At 34.5% G+C, this 7,525-nt stretch overlaps 1 non-coding gene across 1 annotated transcript; it reads left to right on the top strand.

Moving 5' to 3' along the window:
- Positions 1-6,593: 6,593 nt before the first annotated feature.
- Positions 6,594-6,699, top strand: LOC122290650. Its single transcript, XR_006236510.1, has one exon. It is a non-coding gene; the product is annotated as a small nucleolar RNA R71 (small nucleolar RNA).
- Positions 6,700-7,525: the final 826 nt, after the last annotated feature.

Raw genomic sequence — 7,525 nt, forward strand, 5'->3', positions numbered from 1 at the left:
CAAGTCATGTAGACCATGCCCTAGTCACCTGTCTCTGTCATCCTGCAGTATGACTTGACAAGGATGAAAGAATCCTATCTAAGCATTCCTAGAGTCAGTGATATGTTAGAAAAGACAATGCTATATATCGTAGGGTGAATGGTTTGTGTGGAAGACATTGCATCATTTCTATAACCTTTTCCCTCCTTTTTCTATAAGCATAAATAAATATTTCCAAAACTATGTTTCACCTATATTTACTTGCTGACTTCTTATGCTTTCAATGTTTTTGGTGCTTTTTATTACTTTTGCTTGATGATGATATCTTGTATGGGAACCCTGGATACCTGTGTGTATGTCTACAAGTTTGTGGAGTCAGTGAAAGTCTATCATCATAGTATAGGATAAAGAATTATCCAGGACCATCCGTAAAGCGTTACCACATTCATCACATGAGAAGGAGAATGCATCATGGGGAGTGGGGTGGAACGATGTCGTATTTGGCCTCACCTGATAGTTGAGATATGGGATCTCCCAGTGTGTCCCATGTTGGTATCTTTGAGTCAATTGTGGCTGGGTAGAGTAGCATCCCTCGAGCAACAAGTTTCAGTTAGTGCCTATGAGCAAGTGTATGCCTATGAGCAAGCGTGTGCCTTTGAGCAAAAGTGTGCCTATGAGCAAAAGTGTGCCTATGAGCAATGGTGGAAATGAAACGCATGAGCAAAGAATGATACTTAACCTAATACTGGTTTTTACGAATTTTCTATTTTATAGAGATGGGTAACTCCTCACCATAATGATACTATTGAGCTTTTATCTTTTTTTCATAAAAAAGGGCTACATCCTAAGAGGGTGATTCATCGCCATGCCTTTGTATATATGTGATTTCGCAGAGAGGGTGATTCCTCACTAGGTTTTAAATGAAATATTTTCATGGCATCTTCGATAGGATTATCTTTCATTAACGATCTTGTCGTAGTGACCTAACCTACCTATGACTTCGTTCTTGGGACCATAGACTTTGATGCAGGTCCAGACCCTAATATGACACCTAAGGAAGATGAGTATAGGTCTGACTAAGGAGACTAGGACTCGTCTTAACACAAGTGTTCATCATAGCTACTCTGTGCCCTTTTGTAGGATTTTCATAACTGAGATGAGTGCTCGTTTGTAACCTAGTGAGCCACCTATGGCAATTAACCTTATGTATCCTAAACAATGTAATGCTTTGAGGTTCTGAAGGGTGAGAAGCCACTTTTGTATTAAGTTTAGTTTTTGGTACATACATGCTTACATTGTTATTACAACGTGTTCCATTTATATGTCTATTGCATTGTTTTAAGCCCAATTCCATACACTTGTTGATTATGCCCAAAAAATAAGGCGGTAGTTGTAGCATAACTTTGGGGTGTCAATTCCACAGGGAGACAAATTAAAAGAATAATAGAACGAACAAAGAAACTAAAGAAAAATATGAAATGATTAATGGAGAACAAAGATTAATTTTAAATGTAAATTGAAGTGAAGCAAAGTTACTAATGGAATAAGTACTCAAATTTGATGAACAGTAGAGTGTCGGGAATCTCTTGCACAAATCCAGTATTTTAATTATTCTTAATTCATTGAATAGCTCAATTGGGAAATCAACTATCGAAATTCCCAATCGGAAAGTATAGATTTATAAACTAAAATTAAACTAAATATAACCCTTTGAAAAATCATTCACCACTTTTAAAATACGTAAATCATTATCCCTATTGAGAAAATCCAACAATGGCAGTATACTCAAAGAGTGATATTGCAGCAAAGAACTAAATCAATATAGATAAATAATTGATCCAACATAATGAAAGAACCAATCCATTCAATAGAAAAAGTATGATTGAATCCATAAACAGAATAAACTCTATGATTATTCGGAGAAGAAAACATCAACAATGAATTGAGAATGATAAAACAAAAGAGTTTTAGTAATTGAAAATCAAATACATAACTAAAAATACCATCTAATGTCCAAGTTTATCCCTAGCCCTACTTGAGAATTTAGTTATCCATAAATATAATGGATAACAAAAATCTCCAGAGAAAAACTGAAGTGAACGGCGGCCATGGAAGTGATTTTCTCCTCTCTTCAAATCTATCTCTTGTGCCTCTCCTCTTCACCTATTTTATGCTAATGATATGCTTATATAGGGTAGGAAAGAAACCTTAATATCTTCATAATTTCCACATAAAAATATCACCTAAAATTTAGGACTCATCGTGGCAGCCATGTACGTGCTTTAAGTTTCGAATTTGGAAATCCTTATTAGAGACAAATTTTTAGCTCTTTAAGATAGCTTTCAAACACATCAAGAATCATATTAATCCAATATCTTAATAGAAAGTTACGATTAAAATACTAAATTATATCTAGGCTGTCTCCCAACGAATTTTGAAATTGGACTTCTTGTGATTTCTTTTTGTAATTTCTTTCTTCTTTTTTTCTTGATTCAAATTGCTCTCAAACCCCATGAAAGTTCTTCTTTGAATTTGACTAGGCTTTGACTTGCTCTTTTATAAACTCTTAAATTAAACATGAAAATCTACTTAGGAGTATCCCAAAGTAAATAAAAATTCAATTCAAGAATACACATTAATTTCCATTAATTCTATTCATATTTTAACATTTTAATCCAATAATAGGGTATTTAGAGTGCACTTTCGTACACTCATCACACCCCCCAACTTACGCACTACTAGTCCCTAGCAATTTTCATGCAAAAGAAATGGAAGAGATTAAAGAAAATACTGAAATAGTCCATCAATTTATAGTTTCCATATTCACATATCAAAATAATCTAAGGAATCCAGTAACCCATCAAGATCAATCTACCTATAGCAATTCACAATGTGTGTGTGTGTGCTCCAACCCACAACCATCTTACTAGAAGCCCTGACACATGCAACATCAAGAACATCTCAAGCAAGAGGTTCAACTCCATAACTCACAGGTATAAAAGTGTTTCGTTTGAGAATTCTCTCTATAGAGTTAACAATGGGTGTACACACACTCTCATGGGAAATTAGATAATTATGTACAAGCAACAATCAAACATTGATCTTATGATAGGAACACTAAAAAATGAAACTTCCACCACTCTTTCCAAAAGCTTACATAGGATCAAAATGGTCAACACAAATGGTTGTAATGTGGCTTGGTTTCGGGGCTATAAGAAAGAAAATGATAAAAATGATTCAAAAACTTCCAAGTACATACAAAGGGAATCTTATTAAATATTTCAATAGACCACACTTTCCGCTTCATTTACTCTCTAACTATTCAGATCATTGAATAATAATTATTTTCCTTCTTCTTCCTCTTTTTTTTCGAACAATTTGATGAACAAACACAAGCCACTTTGGTATTCTTGCCATTTCTACCCAACCTTGACCCCCCCTTTTTTTGAATCCTTTGAAGCCTACTCAATTGAGCACTTTGGAACTTGTACTCTTCACTTTTTTTCTTTTTTCTTTTTTAATTGAAAATGATAAAACAAAAGAAAGAAAATATAAATTTCACACCCAGTATACACTTGGAAGTAAAAAGGGTAGACAAATTAACTTATAGGGTATACTCCACTGTGGAGAGGCATTGATGTGGGCATATGAAAAGAAAAAGTTATATGTATTTATTGGCTCAAAGTTGGCTACTAGTGGTCTATGATGAAAAGGGTTAGCTTGAAAGGTTCAAACGTTGATCCTAATTTGACTTTCGTCATATCCAAAGTATATCCACCATCTTACGACAGACCATGTAATGATATTCTCAAAAGAAGTGCCCAATTCAATTGATCAATGAATAATTATCACAATTTACTACATGTGTAGGCTCTCAATCCTCTCTTAAACTCACAAGAATACTTAAGCAAAAGAGTTCTCTAACTACATTTGCCAAACCACCATCTTACCACAAAACTTGGATGACTACATTATGGGTTTTGTGAATGCTTCAACATAAAATGATTATGGTAGGTTTGATGGACGAAGATGGTTATGAATGAGAATAAGTACACATTAGAAAATGATGCATGTGTGATGCAAATTTAAAAAAATATGCCATAGAGTTCCAATGAACATTTTAAATATTGAATTTGCACCACCACCCCCAACTTAAATGAAACATTGTCCTCAATGTTTAAGAATCAAAATTGAATAGGGAGTAACTAAAAAGGGTAGAATACATCTGAATAGTGACATGGGAACTCGCTAAGCGCCAAAGATGGTAACCATAAATGATAAAATGAAACTAACCTGCAAACAAAAACAAAGAAAATAACAACAAACAAAAAGGAAAAGAAAGAAAATAAGAGAAAACAAAAATAGAACAAAACAAACAAAACAAATAAAGAAAAAATACCTGCGCGGTGTGATTAAGGTTGATAGACCGGATCCATAAGTGAAATGTCTTCCACATTTGAAACTTGCCTATCAATTAATACTTTAAGGTATTGACCATTTACTTTAAAAATCTAACCATTCTTAGGATCCTCTATTTCCACCACCCCATTTTCAAAAGCATGTTTTACTACAAATGGACTAGTCCACCTAGACCGAAGTTTTCCTTGGTGCTTGTGAAGTCCAAAATCATATAAGTATACTCGATCACTAGGCTCAAAACTCTTCCTAAGAATATTTTTACCATGAATCGCTTTCATTTTAACCTTATAAATTTTAGACTTAGGCAAATGTTTCAATTTAACTCTTGGTGCTTTCATACTTATAGTAATCTGTCTTTCATCTTTGTTAGGCAACTCCTCAAATTTCGGTTGCCAAGCCCGTGTGCCATAAACCTGAGTATTATAAAAAATAGCACAAATATCAGCAACATCAGATAAATCACTAATAGTATCAAACTCATAATTAACAAGGGAATATTCAAGGGGATCAAAATCATGAGTTGTGTGAACTCCCTTGTCTATGAGTGCTTCAATCATGTACGTTTGGTGGCACTCGTCATCTATTGGCTGTTTCTCAATATGAAAAATGTTGACCCCCATGGTCATGTTTCCAAAAGATAGTTTCATCAACCCATTCTTGCAATTTATATGTGCATTAGCCGTAGCAAGGAAGGGTCTACCTAATATGAGAGGAACCTTAGAGTTAGACTCAACAACTAACTGAGTGTCCAAAATTAAGAAATCAACAGGATAATAAAACTTATCAATTTGGATTAAAACATCCTCAACTATCCCTTTTGGTTTCTTAACTAAACGATCAACCAACTAAAACAGAATAGAAGTAGGCTTAATTTCACCCAAACCAAGTTGCAAAAAAATGGAATAAGGCATCAAATTAACACTAGCTCCTAAATCTAGCAAGGCTTCTCCAAAATCTTGATTACCAATACTACATGCAATTGTTGGACAACCAGGATCTTTGTACTTAGGAGGAATTCGCTGTTCAATTAGAGCACTAACTTGCTCTATTAGAAATGTTGTCTTCTTAACGTGGTGCTTCCTCTTAACTGTACATAAATATTTAAGAACTTTTGCATAAGTGGAAACTTGTTTAATAACATGCAAAAGAGAAACGTTAATCTTTACTTGCCTGAGGTTCTCCAAGATTTCATTATTAGAATCTAAAGTTCACATACCAGATCTTAAAGCTTGACCCAATGGTACCTTAACTGGACTCTTAATTACCTCACCTTCGTTGCGGAACTCGGTACTATCATTGTTTTGTTCCTTTTCAACATCCTCTGGCTTAGCAGTTGTTGGGATGTGTAACGACTTACCACTTCTTGTCACAATGACATTGACCACTTTCAAATTTTCTTGCGCCATATGTTGACCTTGGGGTGTGGATTGAGGACGAGAAGGGAACTTGCCACACTCATTCACACTCAAGTATCTCATCATCTTGGATATGTGACTCTTTATCTTCTTGTTTTCTTCAACAAATTGCATAATCAAATATTCAAACTTTTGATTAGTTTTATTCTGTGCCTCAATAAAAGCATGTAAAGAATCTTCTAAGGAGCTCCTAGAAGAAGAAGATGCATGATATGCTGCAGGATATGATCTAGGGGGTTGTGCAGGTGGTTGGTTTTCAGACTTCTAGCTAAAGTTTGGATGATTTCTCCTACCAGAATTGTATGTATCTGAGTAGGGTGAAATGATTTTTTATACATGCCAAGAGAATTGCAATGTTCCTCACACTACTCTCATCTCAAGAAGTGTTAAGCAATCTTGTGCAAGATGATCTACTCTTGACAAATAAAACAAAGTTTAAAGACATCAACTTGGGGAATAATATGAGTTGCCATAGTTTCCTTCATCTTCAATGCCTCTAACTCTCTAGTTAGGCCCTCCATCCTTGCCTTCAAGTTATCTTCTTCTTTGAGATGAAGATGCCTCCATTAGAATGAGTTTGTTTGGAGCGTGCTCAATTGGTACTATCAAAAGCATTTGGTTCTACCTAATTATGAGCTTTTTCTTCAAGTTCATTCAGATACTGTATTGCCTCATCTGGGTCCTTATGCAAAAACTCACTATTACACAACATTTCAACAAATTGACGCTCTCTAGGAGTGAGATTTTCATAAAAATAGCTAATTAGATGCCAGCTTTCATAATCATGATGGGGAATCAAGCTAAGTAACTCTTTAAAACGTTCCCATGCTTGATACAAAGTCTCACTATCCTTTTGTGTAAAAGTTGAGATTTGCCTTTTCAAAATATTAGTCTTATGATGAGGAAAGTATTTATTGAAAAAAATTTGGGTCATATTAGCACATGACCCAATCGATCGTGGTCTCAATGAATACATCCAACTCTTCACTTTATCCTTTAGTGAGAAAGAAAAAAACTTAAGTCGACAACATCTACAGTGCCAGGTTGACCATGAAATGTAGCAATAACCTCTTCAAACTACCTAATATGCACATATGGGTTTTCACTCTCTAAACCATGAAAAGTAGGGAAAAGTTGTATTATACCTGGTTTGAAATCCATTGGAGGAATATTTGGTGGAAATATAATGCATGATGGAGTTGCTATGCATGTAGGGTGAAGGTACTCATGTAGAGTCCTAGGTTGATCTTGGTGCACACTCATTTTTTTGGGACTAGATGGATTATCAAACAAATTATTAGAAACATTAGACTCTAGCTCTAACTCTAATACAGGTCTACGAGCAAACTGACTCAATGTGTCTCTATACCTGTGAATACAAGGTAGAGAAAATTAAAAAACTACAAAAGAAAAAAAAAATAAAATAAAGATGCAGCAAGCTAAAAGAGGAAACGAAATTACCGCCTTTACAAACTATTGATAAGAAAAACTATCTAGCGCTTATTCTACTGTCTCCTCGGCAATGGTGCCCAAATTTGATTATACCCAAAGAATAATGCGGTAGTTGTAGCACATCTTTCGGATGTCGATTCCACAAGGAGACAAATTAAAAAAATAGCAGAATAAATAAAGAAACTAAAGAAAAATATTAAATGATTAATGGAGAACAAAGATTAATTTTAAATGCAAATTGAAGTGAAACAAAGTTACTA

This window comes from Carya illinoinensis, chromosome 12 (genome assembly GCF_018687715.1).
Source record: "Carya illinoinensis cultivar Pawnee chromosome 12, C.illinoinensisPawnee_v1, whole genome shotgun sequence".
NCBI lineage: Eukaryota > Viridiplantae > Streptophyta > Magnoliopsida > Fagales > Juglandaceae > Carya > Carya illinoinensis.